The sequence below is a fragment of the Lissotriton vulgaris genome, chromosome 1_1 (assembly GCF_964263255.1).
Source record: "Lissotriton vulgaris chromosome 1_1, aLisVul1.2, whole genome shotgun sequence".
Taxonomy (NCBI): Eukaryota; Metazoa; Chordata; class Amphibia; order Caudata; family Salamandridae; genus Lissotriton; species Lissotriton vulgaris.
Genome location: NC_141685.1, coordinates 214,893,656 through 214,913,041, shown reverse-complemented (window position 1 = coordinate 214,913,041; position 19,386 = coordinate 214,893,656).

The window sequence follows — 19,386 nt, the reverse complement described above, 5'->3', positions numbered from 1 at the left end:
AGTTCAAAACAGGAATAAGCAACTTACTTTTGGCTGCTGAAGCCTCACCGATTCCCTCACCGATTCCCTCGTTACACCCGTTACCTCTGCCGCCACACCCGCAGCCGTCCTCCTCACTGCATACCTTCCAGCCGAGAGTGAGGAAGCATGGAGGTGAAAAGAGGACTCCTGCGCTACACCAGCCTCTTCGCCAGGCAACCACCATCGGGACGGAAAAAAAAAGAAAACGGGATCCGTAAAAAGTAAAAAATGTTTTCCAATATTTGCCGTTACACTCAGGAAAGTGCCTTATTCAAAGCCTCCGTGGTCGCACAGTCAACTGTTCGGCGGGATTGCCCTGCGGGGACCGACCTGAAGCACCGCGGCGAGCTAGTGCGCTGCCGCCATGTTCTTCCAGCACCCCAGCAGTTACATGTCATGGTCTAATTTTTTTAAATCCTTAATGTACACACATGGACAGTGTGATATTACACCAAAAAAAAAAAAAAATGGTCTCATTTTTTTTGTGTAATATCACACTGTGCATGTGTGTACATTAAGGATTTATGGGGCATATTATCAAGGACCGGTGTTAAAATTATTGCCGTTTTATTGGCAGGAAACTGCCAATAAAACAGCGACAATGGGTTTGATAATACACACTTGTTAATTTCTATAGAAGCCCATGTTACAACCAGAACATGTGCTTCTATGGGAATGAACTAGGGTGTATTATCAAGCCTATTATCGCCGTTTTATCGTCAGTTTCCTGCCAATAAACTGCGATAATTTTAACGGCGGTCCTTGATAATATGCCCAGAAGGGGCATATCATCAAGCCTGGGCGTTACAATTTTCGCCACTTTATCGTCAGGAAACTGCCGATGAAGTTGCGATAATGGGCTTTATAATATGCTCTATGAAATGCTAATCAAAGCTTATGTTAGATGTTCTTCACATCTAACATGAGCTTTGATTGGAATTTCATAGACCATATTATCAAGCCCATTATCACCACTTCAGCGGCAGTTTCCTGCCGATAAAGTTGCAATAATTGTATCACCCAGGCTTGGTAATATGCCCCTATATTCGCCCCTTTTTGCATATTTTCTACACTGTCTTGTCATACTCCCTCCTCTCTTTGTTACTCCTTCCTCTCTCATTATACTATTTTTTTTTCTTATATCCTGCTCTCTTTTTATCCTTTTTTTTATACTTGGTACTATTTTTGCATTTTTGTGCCACTCTTTATATTGTCTCTTGTCTTAATATTCACTACTGTCGTCATAGTTGTTACTGTCTTCTCATAGTACTCCCTCTCTGCTTATATGGTCAGACTTCCTTTATATTTGTCTTTTCCCCATATTTTTGTTTCTGTGTCTTTTTACATTTCTTCACCTTTCTTCGTATATACTCTTCTATTGTTACATTCTATGTTTCTTCTTATTCTTGCTGTTCTTTGCAGGTACTCCCTATTGTTTTCTTATACTTTTCTTTTTCTTCTAATACTCTTGTGTCTGTTCTCACATTTCTTCTGTCTTTTCCTATACTTTGCACTCTCTGCTAATATTGTCGTCTTTTCTTATTGTGACATTCCTCTCCTCATTTTACCCCCTGTTGTTATACTGCCCCCTGTTTTCATATGCTCCTCTCTCTTCTCTTACTTCTCAATGTGTCCTCTTACTAATGAGTTTTTCTTATATTGCCTTTTGTCCTATATTCCTTCTTTCTGTGTTTATATTTCCACTGTTTCTTCATATTTGTTTTCTATTTGCATTTTCTGTCCTCTGTTTATACTTCTTAAATCTGTTCATATTGTTTGCTCACTTCTGTTACTGCTCCTTGAGTCACTGTATACACTCTGCAGCACTTTCCTCATATTCTCTGTCTTTTCATACTGACCTCTCTCTTTATATTTGTTTGTCTTGTCATACTTCTGCCTCTTCCATCATACACTTTTCACTCTTTATAATCCTCCATCTGTTTATACTTCTTCTTTTCACCTCAGACTGTATCCTCTGTTCTTGTTTACCCCTTTTTTCTCTTTTCTCTACTTTTCCACACATTCTTCATGCTTTCTTCTAGTACTGTTCTCTCTGTCCTTATATATACTGTCTTTTGCTAGTATTACTTTTTTGTTCTTATAGTTGCGTATCTTTTCAAATATGCCTTCTTTTTTTCGTTAGAGTCTTTCTCTCTCTTCTTATAGTGCCCCCTCAGTCCTCCTACTCTCTTTTTTCTTCTTATACTCTTTCTTCTTCTCACATTTCCATTTTCTCTTCATACTCTCCCTTACCTATTCATACTTTCTGGTTTATTCATACTTCCTTTATTTCGTTACATTGCAGTGTCTGTTTATACTCCCCTTTTTGGTTATATTTTCCCTTGTTTCATACTCCGTCCTCTTTTGTTTTAAGTGCTTTTATTTTTATAGTCCCACGTTTGTCCTCCAGTGTACACTCCAGTGTACACTTGGAATTGTAGTAGTATTTGCAGTGTGCGACAAGAATCTATAGATTTTTTACGGAATTTTTTACGTAACTATACTAAGAAAAGTGTTAAACAAAAGATTAAGATGTTGCAAGGAATAGACCCTTGCAGAGTGAGAGAAAATAGTGGTTTGCAAGTTCATTCTCTGGCTTGTCTTCCTAAAAAAGTATGTCGAAATGTTTTTCACCATTTCAGGATGTTAGCAGTACATCATTCTGAAATGAGGAAATTAGTGAGAACATTGTATTATGCAAAAAGTCCACCACTAATGTTAAAAAAGTTGAACAGTGCTCTTTTGCGTGGATCTGTACAAGATGTAACAAATGTTTCTGATGAAATTCAGGTTAGTTACTTTGGTCCTCAGGAAGAGAGTGCAGAAACTGAGACATTAATAGAAGAAAATGTGGAAGTGAATGTAGAACATTGCGGTGTAGAAAATTTTGAGCAAGAAATTATACATTTTAAGGTGATTTCAGGTTAAAGGCCAAATTATTCTTGTATCTGTTGTTGACAAACACATTATAAAAATCAGGCCAGGAGTGTTGATTTGTATTAAAAAAGTAAAAAGGAATATAATAATTAGTGGAAGGATTTTGCAACTTATTTGTTGGTTGAGAATTGTTTTGATTTGGGTTCTGATCAGCGTATTTGTAAATATTGTTACAACAAATTAGATGAGAACAAAATGCCTGCTAGAGCTGTGCATATTAATTTTGAGTTGGTAAATATTCCTTCTGAACTGATGGATTTAAATACCTATGAGTCTATTCTTATTCAATGTGTGCATCCATTTCAGGCTATTGTTCGTATGGAGTCTAACACAGGAATAATTGCCTCCTTCAGATTTACAGAGAGGATTAAAGGGAAAAGTTGTATATGTGCCTCTAGATTCAAAGAAAAATATTGAAACTATTGGTGTAGAAAATATAGAGGATGAACCTTTAATTATTCTTGTTAATGGCGTTCCTACTAAGAGTAAGAAAATCTGGCAAGAATTAGTGGATGTTAGGAAAGTATCTGATAAAAAATAATCAATATTACAAAAATGTGTATGTGGTACAAGAAGAAATAACTGCACAAGAAGATAGTGACTTGCCATCTGGACAAATTGAAAAAGTGGATGTGTCCTTAACTGAAGAAATCTACGAACATTACAGTGCTCATTTACTGCATTCCAAAGAAATGATGGTGAATGCTATAGAGTTATTCAAAATGAAAGAACCAAAAGGAAGTCCCATTACTGTATAGGAAAAAAGCTTAGACGCTCTTTGTTTCCCTCAGTTGTTTCCTACAGGAAAAGGAGGACGATATGAAGAACGACCTTTGCAGATTCCCGCATCTGAATACCGGACATCAAGATTATATGCAGAAGATCCAAGATTTCGACAATGTATTCCGTATTTGTTTCATCTTTTGTTTGAGAGTGATTTGTCTGGAGTTTCTTATGCAGTAAACCATATATTGAAAACAGATGTACATTTGCAAAATGTTTTGGCGAAGGAATTTATGGATAAAGTACAGCACAAAGATAATGTTTTGGAATGTCAGCTGATTAATCTGATGGCATGTCAGCGTGGTACTAATGAGTACTGGTACCGTCGTCACGGAGAACTCAAATGTATGCTAAGGAACTTAGGAACTCCTACATGGTTCCTTACTCTAATCTGTGCTGAATATGCTTGTGATGATTTACTTCAATTTCTTCGATATTCTAAATATCGAATACAAGACACCTGGAGAATTGTGCTTTTGGATCCTGTTAATGTATGCAGGTATTTCAATCATAGATTCGAAGCTATGATGTCTTTTATCACCAATAAAAAAAATTCTCCTCTTGGAGAGGTTCTGAATTTCTTTTGGAGAAAGAAGTATCAAGTGAGAGGTGCTCCTCACATACATATGGTATTATGGATCAAAGATGCTCCTAAATTTGGAACAGACTCAGATGATACTGTGTTGTCTTTTATTGAAGAATATGCTACATGTGATGTACCCAAAAATACACAAGATAAGGACTTAAGACAACAAGTCTTACGATTCCAAAGCCATCGTTGTGGGAAATACTGTCATCAAAAGTACAAATCTAAGGACAAATTCTACAGCAAATGCCTGTTCGACCTGGACCTTTTTGGCAGGTTCACCCCATACCTTTTTCCTTTTGCCTAGCCTGTTTCTATAACCTAGTGTTGGTGATTGTAGGTCTCTGCACACTTTTTCACTGTGGTCCAGTGTAAAGTGCGTGCGCTCTCTGTGTGTGTGGTGAGAGTGACCTGCCCTCCCATAGGAATGCATGGGGAATATGTGTGACCATGGTAGTTCCTGATGTGTGGGGAGTGCAGGGTCGAGTTTGGTATGTGCGAACTCGTGAGATGGAATGCTGCGCAATGATGTATGCAGCAGATTGTGTCTAGTGTGGAAGTGCCACTTCTAGAAGTGGGCATGTTTGTGTAATTTGTGTCTGGCGTGTGATTGGCTGGAGCTGGTTGGTGAGCCTGGCTCCAGGAGTCAGGATGGGTCTGCCCAGTGGTGAATGGAGAGATTAGCATCCTGATGTGAGGGAGGGGTACACCTGCGACCTGAATAGGACTGGGTTTTCCCTCCACAATGCTGGCTCCACCCCCTGTGGAGCGTCTTATGTCCCTAGCCTGGCCAGTGAAAGGAGTTCCCCATAACCAGTTGTAGCTGGTTCTCACATTGCCTGCACCCTGCTAGACAAAGGATTTTGTGTATAAAAAGAGGCTGTGACCTCTTGTAAAGTGTTCTTGTTTTGCTACTTGAATCCTGCCAGGGGCGTGCTGCTGCTTGGGCCAAGGGAAAGGCTTGCCTCCCTGGGCCCTGCCCAGTCCCTGGATGCCTGGACTCTGGAAGGACTTTGTGCTGGTCCCTGGACTTTTGGGACCCTAGCGCCTGGAAGCGCTTTATTTTTGCCTAGCGCTTGGGAGCGCTTTATTTTGTCCTTAGTGCTTGAGAGCGTTCCACTTGTTCTTCGCCGGTGCCTACCCAGCATTTGACCCTTTTTGGACGATTTAGTACCCCTGGCAGGTGCCCACCCCGCCAGGGACCTGGTACCGTTTTTGTGGCCCCTGAGCGAGTGCCCACCTCGCTTTATATTTTAATTAAAGAGGGTGCCTACCCCTCGTTTGGCCGAGATTGTCCCTGCCGCCCTATACCACGAGGGCTCTAGGGGCATCACTTTTGTTTAAAGCCCAGCAAGGCTCAGGGGCATTCTTTGTTGCAGAGCCCCAAGGCTCCCAGCCCACAGTTGTTTGAGAGCCCCGAGGCTCTTGAGTGCCATTCTGTTCAGTTCGAGTCCAGCGAGGCTCCCAAGGGGACAGTCAGTTGGTCAGAGCCTGCGAGGTTCCCCCGTTGTGTTTAGCCCCATCGTTGTTCTTGAGCCCACGAGGCTCCAATGCGTGTGTTCACATTGTCTTTCAGCTGCCCAGCACTTAGAGGGCAGTTGCCACGTTTAGGCTTGTTCTTTGGCTGCCTGCGCAGCCTGCCCTGACACTTTGGACGAAGGGCATTTGAGCCCTTGAAAGGCCAGGTGGCCTTAAGGACAGTCCTAGCGTTGTGCCTATGTGCACCTTGCGCAATTTGTGATTTACTTGCTAATGTGATTTCTGCGAAGTGTTCTTCCCTGCACCTCTGAATGTGTTTTGATGCATCATGTGCCTTGTTCTTACACCGCTGAATGTATGTTTATGCATCATGTGTTTTCCTTCCCTACACGTCTGAATGTTGTGATGCATCAAGTGTAATATGTTCTTGCTTACGCCCCTAAATGTGATTTATTCTTAGGAGGCAGAGTCTAATGTGTTTGGACTAGTGAGGAGATGGCCTACTGTATTTTTACTGGTTAAGCCTAAATGTGATGGCTGCGTAATGTGCTCTGCCTTTATGCTTGCATTATACTTCTAAAGGTGCTCATGCTTAGGAGTTTGCTTAGCCTAGTATGTTATACTAGAAAGGTTATGTGTCCATGCATGATCTAGGCCTATGGTTATGTTCTGACATGGTTTTGGCTCTATTTCGGAGTGATGAAGACTTTAACCTTGCTAACATCTATAATCTGTATTCTTACCTTGTGTTGGCCCTTTTAAGCCCTTTCTTCCAGACGTAGAAGAGGATAGCTGCTTTATATGATGATAGATCCCTTATTCTTAACTCTAATCCATCTATTGCCTATTGGCTTTGACATAATTATGTGTCCTTTCATTATCCTGCCTATAGTAGAGGGTGGATGCTGTGGTCCTGACTTTATATTACACATTGGTATGGTTTGTGTAGGTACTCTGACAGAGCTAAGGGTTATTTCATTCTTCTCAGGCCTACAAGGCCCAGAACTAGAGAGACTCCATTTTGCTTTCTATCCATGCAGAGCTGAGATGCTTGAAGGGTAAAGGTAATGTTTATAGTTAAGCCTGTTGTCTGCTAGGGGAAAACCAGCCAGGACTGGTTCTTATCCGAGGAATGTGTTTGTCTCTTGGGTTCAGATGTTACATGCGGATGCGCACTGCGGTTGCGCGAGGGGCCCTGGAGCTGGCACAGGAATTCGGTGGGAGGCAGCCCTCTGTTGGAAATTTCCATGAGGGAAGAGCATTCTATATTAGTGAAGTGCAGAGGCGGAGTTAGTTAGTTGAGCTGGAGTTGCAGAAAGAGCTTGAGCTGGAGAGAGTTCGAGCGAGAAGGAGTTGAGCTGGAGTTGCAGAGTTAGTTGAGTTGGAGGAGCAGAACGAGTTCGAGCTGGAAAGAGTTTGAGCTGGAAGCAGTTGAGTTGGATTGAAGCAGAGGAGAGGAGTGGAGTTGCAGAAGGAGTGGAGAATCAGAAAGAGTTTATGTTGAATTGGAGCAGAGGAGAGGAGTGCAGTTGCAGGAGGAGAAGAGACAGAAGATCCTTGGAACAGAGAGAAGACAGACAGACAGTCAGTGAGCTGGAACTGAAGGAAGCAGTCAGAAGCAGTTACTTATCAGGAGGAGTTGTGAATAGCTGGAGTCTGAAGTAATGCCTTTTAGAAGAGACTGAAGTTATATCGTGGATTAATCTGTGGGAGCAGCTGGAGTGAATTGGACATTGGCATGGAGACAATAAGATAGAGTGAAGAAGTGAGTGGAGCGAACGATTATCAGAGCGGCAGAAACCATTAGACTGAAGTTGGAAGGTGGAGAGAGTTCATGGGGGAGAGGAATCCAGTGCAGAGTGATCAGCGCAGATGTGTGTCCAAGAGTGCAGGAGAGGATCTAAGACGAGCTAAGGCACAGACAAGAGAGAAGCCCAGATGACAGCTAGAGCAAGACCTCATACCCCTCAGGTGATATCTTTCTGTATTTCCAAACATTAACCTTGTCCTTACACTGTATGTCTAATCCCTTTTCTTTCAGCGGTGTGTTACAGTTCCTGTTAGTTACAGAGACCCTGCAGATCTGTGTATGTGTCTATTCCCATTCTATTGTTATTGTAATAAAGATACCCCAGTTCTTAGTGAGCCAGTGTGCATGTGTTGTTCTTACGATAGAGAGCATTTAAATCAGGGAATAACTCTTGCATACAGTGTGTGTCTCTTGTTCTTAAAGCACAGGTAACCTTTCCTTCTAGTCAGGTGTTACAGCCAGAACAGATGCTGCCCCTGATCCGGTAAGTAGCCACTGAATAATTAGGGAGAGAGAGGAGCCCTTGAGCTAAGAAAATAGATAGACACCAAGTAATTAGGCCATTCCATAATATTATTGTAGTAGCGAACCTTTAGTGAATAGTGAGAGAAACTTCCCAACATAGAGAGAGAGAGAGCTGAAGGTATTCATAGGAAAGTGATCGTCGTTGGTAAGCGGCGTTAAATAGAGCATCAGGGCTGTGAGTAAGAGAGCACCAGGGGTGAACCTGGTGTGGAGGTCCGCCGGATTGTGGACCGGGCTGTGAGTTAGAGAACACTGGGGGGGGACACAAGTGCTTAGGTCCGCCAGAGTGTGGACCGGATTGTGAGGAAGAGAGCACTAGGGCTGCAGCCTAGTGTATAGGCATGCCGGATTGCGTGTCGAGTGAGCACTGATGGTGATCAGTGTGTAATGGTAAAGAATCAGAACTGCCCCAGGGTAGATTAGTCTGGACCCATGTGGTCGCGAGACTATGAGGTATGAGTGTGGTGTAGGGCATGGACGTCCTTAGTAATCAGTGAGTATTCCTAGTAATACCTATAGATTTAGTGGTGTTTCTGATGATATGAGCTTGTATATTGCGAGTTCCCCATCCTCAGGTAGGTACCCAGGTGCCTGGATAGATGGGTCCTGAGGAGGGAGGTAGTTATGTTTTGGCCAGGTTGGTGGTTCTCTGGTGATCTGGTTCTATCTGGTCTGAGAATCTGTTCATAACAGGTTATTAGTATTGCGTAGTGTATACCTACCTGTTACCAGTGGTTACTGGTTGTGACCTATAACTGTTATTTGTGCTACACTTATTCTAAGTTCTAGAAGTGCTATTTCTGCTAAGTGTTGATTCTGAGAGTGGCCCACGTGGCCCTGTCCTGGTGTAAATAATCCCTTGTGAATATTGCCTGTGCCAGTTGGCACAATGTATATTGTGTGATTACAATCTGATGTGTTTTGACAATACAAAAGATATTTTTATATAACCTTGTGTGGAGTTCCTTTTGTGGTGTGCCTAGGATGTTGTTGCTGTTGTGTGCGTGCGCAAATTCTTTACACATCGCCTCCGGGATTAGCCTGTCTGCTAGTGCCAAGCTACCAAGGGGGTGAGCAGGAGTTATCTTGGCGAGTGACTCCCTTACCCTGACTAGAATGGGGGTGTCCGCCTGGCTTTGGTGTAAGCCTTAGCCAACCAAAAATCCCACTTCTAACAATGTCGTTTTGCATTTCCACGACCTGTAATATCAAAAGGAAGAGTGAACAGTTTTATGTCATCTTTGCGACATACTATCACAAGAAAGTCTTAAAAAAATACCTACAACTTAAGAAGAAATGAAGAGTCAAAATACATAAATGACTATAACCCAGTAATTTTGTCCATGTGGAATGCTAATATGGATATTCAATATGTTGCAGACAATTCCATTGCTGTTGCTAGATATGTGACATTGCACATAACAAAGTCAGAAAAGACGTAATTGAAGGAAATGTGGGAAGAGATTTCCCATGAGAAGAGTCTAAGTAAGAAATTATACAGTTACGGTTTGAAGATGTTATCTCATCGAGCGTATGAATGCTCGGATCGCTTATCATCTGCAAGTATATACTCCAAATCTAGAAGAATCATTTGGGTGAGTCTAGGTCTTGCTGCAACATGAAACCGAATACCTAAATCTGTACAAAAAGTTGAATATTTCGCTGAAAAAGAGCCAGAAAGTACAGATATTGTGAAAACAAATATGTAGGATACATATTATCCAAACGGAAGTCATCATCTTGAGAACATCTGTCTCTATGAAGTGCTGCAAAACTTTATTTTTAAACGGAATATTACAGAAAACATCAATAATGGTATATATGCCGTGATTGTTTCTGAAGGTTGTCTGGTGAAAGAAAGAAAAGGACATTTGATTAATCAACGTAAACTGAGTGCGAAACACCTGACAAAAGGGAATTTTACTATTTAGCTCTTTTGCAACTTTTCAAGCCATGGCGTTCGGAATTAGAATTACTTGGAGATTTTGAGAGCTATGAAGATTCTTTCAGTGCAACTAAAGATACTATAGAATGTCCTGTTTTTGCTAATTATGTGAAAATGTTGAACAACGAAATTGAGCAAGAAGCTACAATTGCAGCTGAGATTGCTAGGGATAGTTCTCAAGACAGTCAAACTGCTGCTCCGTTGAGTCAGGACCCACTAGGAGAACCAATTGTTCAAAATGAGGCAGCACCTGCTATGGAAGAGGTGGAAACAGCAATGTATCAAGGTCAAGAAGATGTAACAAACTTAGAAAACTTGGAAGAACAACTACATCTGGAGCAGAAAGAAATATATGAGCAACTGAGAGAACAGATTGACCATGGATTACTTCATGAGAAGAAAGAGTGCTCTTGCTCATCATTTGAACCTATCCGAATGTACGTGAGTTGACAAGCTGGAACAGGCAAACATTTTTTAATTAAAGTAATCAGAACTTTTCTACAGAAAACAACTGAGTCGCATTTGTCTTGTGTTGTCACTGCTCCAACTGGATTAGCACCCCACAATATTAAAGGAATTACTTTACATCATTTATTAATGTTACCAGTAGAACATGACAATAGATTAGAGTGCCATAAGCTATCTGGAAAAGATTATTATGAAGTTTCAAGAGACTTGAGGAAAATTAAACTTCTCATTATTGATGAGGTAAGCATGGTATCAAACATAATGCTTGCTTGTGTGCATTTAAGAATGCAGCAAATTCTTAAAACAGAGTATGACGTATTATTTGGAGGAAAACACGGCATAGTTTTGGCAGATTTTCTACAGCTTACTCCTGTAAAAGGGCAGCCAGTGTTTAAAACACTGTTGCATGAAGATTCCAGAAAGTATTTGGGGAGCATTGGAAATGTAAACATTTGGTCATATTTTGAGTATAAGGAATTTATTACAAATATGCGACAGGCAAATGATGCTGATTATGGAACTATTGTTCAAGATATAAGAATTGGAAAAATGACTGAACACGGCAAACAGGCTTTACAGAGACGATTACTTTTGAATTTGTTTCCAAATGAAAATATTGTCCCAGAGAAAATATACATGAGAATTGCAGAAAAGCAATCTGTAATCTGCTTAATGCCAACACTACATGAATGTTCTATATTCAATGAAGAAATTGTAAAGTTGGAAAATTATGAAATTATAAAATTGGACGCTATTGATAAAATAGAATATGAAGGAATCACTATTATTTTGAATGAAAAGTTGAAGAGGAAATTGGATTCTTTAGAGAAATCGATAAGTAAAACTGCAGGTTTAGAAAAGAATTTGTATGCATGTGTACACTATAGGGTAATTTTATGACGTAATTTGAATGTGGAAAAAGGTTTAGTAAATGAAGTAATGGGTAAAATTGTTGATTTTGTTAATTATGTAAACAGAGATGGGATTGAATTTTTGAAAATCAAATTTGATGAAATTGCTGAAATACAACAATTTAGTCATTGTTCATCTCGGTTTTTGCTTGAAAAAGATTTGTATGTACGCAGAGAACAGTTTCCTGTTTGTTGGGCATATGTGGTGACCATTCATAAATCTCAAGGCTTAAGTGTAAATAGTGCTTTAGTGAATATTGGAAGCACAGTGTTTAAAGAGGGGATGGCATGTGTTGCTTTGTTTCGAGTCAGAACTTTATCTGGATTGTACTTGATTGATTATGATGAGACAAAGGTTAATGCAGATGCAAATCGTGCGAAAGAGTATAATAGGTTAAGAAGAGAATATGCACCCAATTTAGGTCAATGTCCAGCATTTGAAAAGTGTGTGGTAGGTAGAAAAAGGAGATTTGAGAATATCTGTAGTGAAACTGTAGAGAAAGAAAAAAAACAAGATGAAGGTGCGCCTGCAAGCAAAAAGATAAAGGACAGTGTTGAAGAGAATATTGGTTATCAGTTTGAAAATAGTTGTGGTGTCAACTGCTATGCTAATGTAGTTGTTAATGTTTTTTTTGTTCTTGAAAGTTTGCAACAGCAAATTGTTGAAAATCGGGACGAAAGATTTTGTTCATTGTTGTATTCTGTTTATGAGAAATGTAGTAGTGGTAAAAGTAAAATACAAAGTGTTTCTGATATTCGAAATGTTTTGGACATATGTTCTGGTTCTAGTCAATTTACGCAGAATATTCAGCAAGATTGTCAGGAATTTTTAATGTTTATGCTTGGTGTACTGGAAGATGAAGGTATAGATATTGAAAACCTTTTTGTCCTTTCTTATAAATGGCAACATGATTGTCAACATTGTTTGTTTACATGTAGCACTAACATAGACACTGAAAGATTCATATATTTGACTTTACCTGACTGTGAATCAGTGTCTTTTAACAATCTAATTAGAGGAGCAACTCAAAACATGGAGTGTACCCAATGTAAATCAGAACTATCATCAACATTGTTTATACAAAGATATGGACAGTATGTAATTGTAATGCTGCAACGTTGTAGAGCTGATGGAAGAAAATTGGAAACTTTAATTGAAAACGTTGTAGCTGGGCACGTTTCAATATCAGGAAGAACTTTTGTAGCTGTTGCAATTATTTTTCATGATGGACTTCTACAACATCTGGACATTACACTGTTTATTTAAAATGTCTGAAAGGTTGGATACATTGTAATGATAGTCAGTTAGTTCTTAAGCAACGTTTGCCTAAAGAGTTACCAAATTCTTACCTAATATTTTTAAAACCAAAATGTAAGTTTCAAAATTTGGCCTTTTTAGGATTACTGCTGTTAAGGTACATTAGTCTGGTGTTGTAGAGTATTTTGTAAGTGAGGGTGAGGAGGTTGAAGGTGACCGTCTTGTTGATATTGAGGCAGTGTAAGTGTATTAGGTGGTGACTGATATGGCTGCAGCAGGGAACATTAATAATCAGTCAGGTGGTGGTCTTTAAGATTTGTTGTAGTTGTTGTAGGTGTTTGGCTGGAATTCATATGTAGAGTGTTTTGCCACAGTGTAGACTGCTGCTGATGAGGGACTGTGTTATTTTACTTCTTCTTTTGGTAAGGATCCACTTGTAAATATTGCGGAGCATGTGGAGGGTGTTGTGGCAGTAGGAGGAGACGGTGTAGACTTGCCTACACATGGAGAGGGAGGAGTTTAGGATGAATCCTAGGTTGTGGATATGATTGGTAGGTGTTGGTAGCGTCCGCAGTGTAGTGAGCTAGCAGGAGTCTTCAGAGTCTGATGGGTGGGTCTGAGGTTGAGTACTTTCGTTTTGTGTGTTTTCATGTTTAGAGAGCTACTCTTTATGTAGTTGGTGATGTCCTTCATTGTGTCATGGAGGTTGCTTTTGGTGGTATGTGAATTCTTTGTGAGGAAGAGGATGAGCTTGGTGTCGTCGATGCGGGAGATGATGTTGAGGTTGTGATGGCGGGTCCCTTGTGTGAGGGTGGCCATTTAGATGTTGAATGGTATCGGGCTGAGGGATGAGCACTGGGAGACTGAGCAAATGGTGTCGGTGGTTTTGGATCAGAAGACTGGGAGGCAGACGCTCAGGATTACTATTGAACAATTAGCAAACTAAGAATTTGGCGTATACTATTTGACCATGTGGATAGTATGCGAAACCACAAAGGACTTGTTGTTATATATTTTGTCAGCATACATTTGTAAGTAATATTTTTTACAGTGTATGAAAATTAACCATAATGTTTTGTTATGTTATGATTGTTTGAGATGTGTCATATTTACGTAAGAAATTGCTCTTAGAGAAAAACATTTAAGATATGTTTTATTTCTATTTTTTAGATTGTTATTGAGAATGTTGAATGGTTTTTTTTAAGATAATCTTATTGATTGTCTTTTTTTTGCCCCTTGTTATATGATGAGTACTATTCAACTCACTGTTTCTAGTGAAATTCAATATTTTCTGAGAACAGCAAAAAAGGCAAATGCAATACTTTACAAATGATTTTGTGTTATAAAAGATATATAGTAACTGTATTTTTTGTGTCTTCCACAGATGGTAATTTTATATTATATATTTTTTTATTATTTAATATTCTTAAGGTAAGTACAAGTAACTGCTAAAAATGGTTGATGGAATGCGCGAGAAACGAGCTCAAGTAACAAAACATGGACAAGAAGGTAAGTGTGTAAAGATGGTTTGTATTTTTTAAGGATATTTAAAAAAATTATATACTGGGTGTAGCTGTCAGAACCCCTCATCAATCAGTGGAAATGATAATGACTTATCGAAACGCTAGCTGCTGCAGGAGAGATGAAGAATCAGCAAAGAAACATTCTTGGAGTGCTTTATTGGAACCGAGGAATTCTAAGATGGTCGCCTCGAGGAAAGACACAGTGGTGGTCTAGTCATTTAGCACACACCTGCGGGGAATCCTTGGTGAGGCGCGTGCTCCCTAACGAGTGCACACTTCACCTACGACGTTCCTGAGTTCAGACCCATTTTTAATTGCTCAATAGATATTACTGAAGAGAAAGCACAAATATTTCTGAGAGAGTTAAAGAAGGTTCCCGGTTAAACTTACCTTAGTTATCATGCCCGCAACTAGAATTCAGCTTCCGAGTTGGAAGAAGCCCACGCATTACACAGCGGTTGATTTTCCTGTCGTGGCTCCTTCAGGGCAGACGCACTCAGTCGTGTTCAGCATCTGAAGAGCATAGAGAGAATAAGAAACCATACAAGAAACCTAAGTGATACCTTATAGTTGACAAAGGTATATTCTTGGAAAATAATTGTATGACAAGTTACTGAGTGACTAAACTTACCTGACACTATAGAGAATATTGAATATATTCACTCGATGTAACAGCATGAAGAAAGGTTAGTAGAAGAACACAAGGAAATTAATAATATACAAATTAGATAATAAACTGAGAGGCCTAGGATAATGAATGTTACATAATTATAGATTATAAGCAGTGAGAAAAATAAAGAACCGCAAGCTTCAAGGTTGCAGATAAATACTAGAGAAGAGGCTAGTTCGAATGTTGAAGAGGTAGGTAATTAGTAGGGTTAGACTAAGTTAGAGATGAGGAATAGAGATACAGTAAAGACATGAAGTATTCAAAAAGTAGTGTGATAATGATGTCTAAATATACACAGATACACAGTGTTATTCTGGACAATGAATAGTATCTTTTGCATTTTATTAGAACACATTTATTATTTTGGAATGGGAAAGTTGAATAGATATATTCTACATTTTTTAGTAATGTATTTTAGTATAATAGCCTGAGTCTTTTCCTATAGTCATAAGGAGTGACTGGTTTCGAAATTTAAGAAAAGCTAAGAACAGGATATTCTTATAAGTAATTATATTTATATAGCTTTGCAAAGGAGTAATACTCTAGTAATAGTAATGGAATGTTATTAGATAATAGTATTTATATAGTATTTTTTGTAGGCCAAAATAGGTGAAAATGGTAGTTTTGTATTATATCTTATGAAAAGTGATAGAATTAACTGTTTATATTTTTATAGAAGGAGCAAGAACATAAAGGAAAAATTATGGACAGAGAACAGGCTCATACTGATGAGATTTTGGATATTATCTTGAGTATAATTGAAGAATTAATTGTATCTGTCACAGGCAATGAGAGTGAAGAAGGGGAAATTAGTGCTGGAGAAATTAGGTGTGATTTCAAAGATGAAAGCTTTGATGGAGATTTTCTGGAAGTATTAAATTATATTGAAATGTTAGAACAAATTAATTCAGAAACTGCTAACGAGGCAATTGATTTGAATGACATATCTGATGAACTTGTGTTGGAATGTCCGTTCAATTATGAGATGTTACAAAAATAAATTTATTGTTTAAAAATAATAAAGGTTTGAGCACTATCTACTAATGTATTTATTGTACTAAAAGTGAAGCACTTATAGATTTAGTTATATATTCTTTAAATGTTTGTATTGATGTAAAATATGCAAAGTGGGTCTGAGGGTATGGATTGCTTAAAATTCGTATGGAGTATACATGCAGTCTTGTATGCACCTGCAAACTTGTGTTTTATGCTTTCAATTTCCCAGTCTGTATCCTTAGACTTTCTCCAAACACTCTGTCTAGGTTGTTTTAGTTTTGTAGTGAGTCATTTATCGATATGTAGTAACGCATTCACTACATTAGAACACTAATGGGCACATATATAATAACTGCCATGTCCCCAGGAATATGTTAGTTATTGTGCTCCGACCAGCAAAGAAGGCATTTGCTAACAACTGATGACTTACTGCTGCCACTGACATGCTCGGCTACATTTCAAAGCCCAAAATGACAATATGCTGGCTGTTTGAAATAAAACCTCTTTTGGTGGCTTCTTGTACCTGCTCTCCCCTTCGGCTGCTCCTGGAGAACTTATTATTTTTGATACAGCATACATGCCAATATTTTACAACCGCCAAGTGGGAGATTGTGAAACAAAAATTGGGGGAATGTATTCTCCCCATTGACTTATATTTATGCTGGAGCACATATAGGTGGGTGACAGCTAAAATAAGGCTATTTTTGTCTTGGAAAATCAGGAGTCTCCCACCTGAAACAGGTCTGTTGGGATGTATGCTTGACCCAGCCCTTATCAATCAATAAATCAATCAATCAATCAATCAATCAATCAATCAATCAATCATCGCATTTATATAGCGCACTACTCACCTAGAGGGTCTCAAGGCGCTGGGGAAGGGGGGGGGGGGTCCGCTACTGCTCGAACAGCCAGGTCTTGAGTTGCTTCCTGAAGGCGAGGTGGTCCTGGGTCAGGCGGAGGTGGGTGGGGAGGGAGTTCCATGTCTTGGCGGCGAGGTAGGAGAAGGACCGTCCCCCTGTGGTGGCTCTTCGGATGTGGGGGACGGCGGCGAGGTCGTGGCTGGTCGATCGAAGCTGGCGTTTGGGAGCGTAGAAGTTGAGGCGGCTGTTGAGGTATCCTGGGCCTTGGTTGAGTAGGGCTTTGTGTGCGTGGGTGAGGAGACGGAAGGTGATTCTCTTGTTGACCAGGAGCCAGTGCAGGTCTCTCAGGTGTCCGGAGATGTGGCTGCGACGGGGGATGTCCATGAATCATAGTAACACATATAGACAATGTAAAGAGCCCTTATTATTGATGGTACAGGGCATTTGGACACACAAGGTGGGGGGGGGGTCCACAAGCACCTCTCCAAGAGATCCACCCTGAGAAACATTTAATGACATGATGTCAGTCTTCCCTCCCCAAGACATAATAAATGTCCTTCCAGGCCCATCTTCAGCGGTGTAGCACCAGATTGCACCCTGCTCCCTGATCAGCCAAACATTACTTCTGAACTCTGAACCCAGTTAACTAGCCGGACTTCAATCCAGGCTTTGGCAAGTCAGTCACCATACCAGAGAGAATGATGGCTGGATTAACGTTTGTAGATCCCTACAAATTCCTGAACTTACTCTCACAGATATGTGACGAAAATGTGCGAATTTAGCTGAAGATTGACGTTTGCAGCCATTCCGGGTAAGAAAACATAGTGTTTTACACGCAAGCCATACATCCCTGGACTCCAAAGGGCATCTAGGGGCAGATTTATAAGCCCCGCTCGCCACTTTTGCACCACCATTGCGTCACTTTTATGACGCAGCGGCGGCACAAAGCCAGCGCCATGCTGTGGAGTATTTACAACCGGACACATCTAGGGAGATGCGTCACATCGTAAAGCCCTGCATCACATGAAACCTGCGTCAGGTTTCATGTGGGCCCTCTGGCTCGGGGGAGGGGTGGTTTCGGGGCAGGAACACCTCTGAAAAGTGGCTGAGTGAAATCTACAAGATTTCACTCAGTCACTTTTCCGACCCCGCGGTGTCAAAACCTTACGCCTGCTTGTAGCAGGTGTAAGGAGTGATGCAGCACAGCTGGTATAGGGTGCCCCCTAACTGTGCTGGAGTTGTGTCGCGCTTGCGACACTAATCCAGCACTGAGCCACTTTTACGGCATCAGATGCATCATGCATCATGCATCTGCCCCTCCTTGCACCAGGGTGCGCCACATTATTAATGTGATGCATTTGTGGTGGTGCAAGGGGGGGATTACGTGACACATCTGTTCTGGCGCCTCCCTGCTGATTTGCAGAGATGCGCCAGAAATAGTAAATCTGCCCCCATGATTTTAGACATATCTGGATTGGTAGGATTGGATCCATGGCAGCTGGCCCTGGGTCAAAATACCACAGTGACTGCATCATCAAAATGTGCACATTTTGTAGCCGAAAACTTGATGTTTCCACATTGCATTTTGGGGCCTTTCCTGAAGCAGACGATAGCCCCAGCTACACAAGTGGGGTAAGAATGGGGAGAAGTTATGGAATGCAGAATACTAGCACACGTTATGACCACTTGCATTTCTCTTCATTCCAATGCTTCCTGTTTGTCACAGTCCTACCACATCTAGCTTCACAGCACCATAAAGTGCTTTATATGCAACTAACATATCCTCTTTTCATATGTGTAAATAGGGGACTGATTGTCTGGCAATCTGTTTAAGTGGGTTCATGTAGATCTCTGCATATGGATACATGATTGTCTGCAGGCCTGTATGCATTGTTGGCAGTGATGTAAATGTAAGTGGGCGTCTGTAGGTTTGCTGTCCTGTCCACATATTTGCATGCATATGTTATCTATGTCAATGTGCATGTGAATGTTGTGTCTGTCTGCATCTATGCATGCAATATACAGACCTCAAACCTAGTACTAATGTTATCAAATAGTTCAGCAAGGAGGTCATTAAATATGTCATGAGTGATGTAATATGTGACATCATAAGTAGTGCAAGATAGAGACGCATGTCATACTTATAATTGGTGAATGTCAGGGTTTTATTTTGGTTTGTACATTGAGTTTGACATTGTCACCTAACTATAGCATCACTTTAACCTTTGTTTATTCCGTGAATTTCTGAGTATTCATTTAAGTTACTGTAAGGTTACATGTAGTTATGGTTCAGCTAATAGAAGGCAAACTCATAAAAACAATGAAATTCAACAGTTATGGTAGGCAACGAGCACATGGATTCACATCATCTGCCATGCTTTGACCTTGGTAGATACCTTTCTTTCCTGTGCAATACGTCTTGCAGCACCTGTTGAAAAGACTGCCTATTACACTATCGCCTTACCTGCTGCATCTCTAATATGCACCCCATCTCACCTTTCCTCCTCTTCAGGTGCTCCATGACTATATAGTCTTTGCATCATCGTTCTCTTGCAAGAGTCTACAATATACTCTGGGCCGATTCACAGAATGGACTTAAGACTCAATCCTAAAC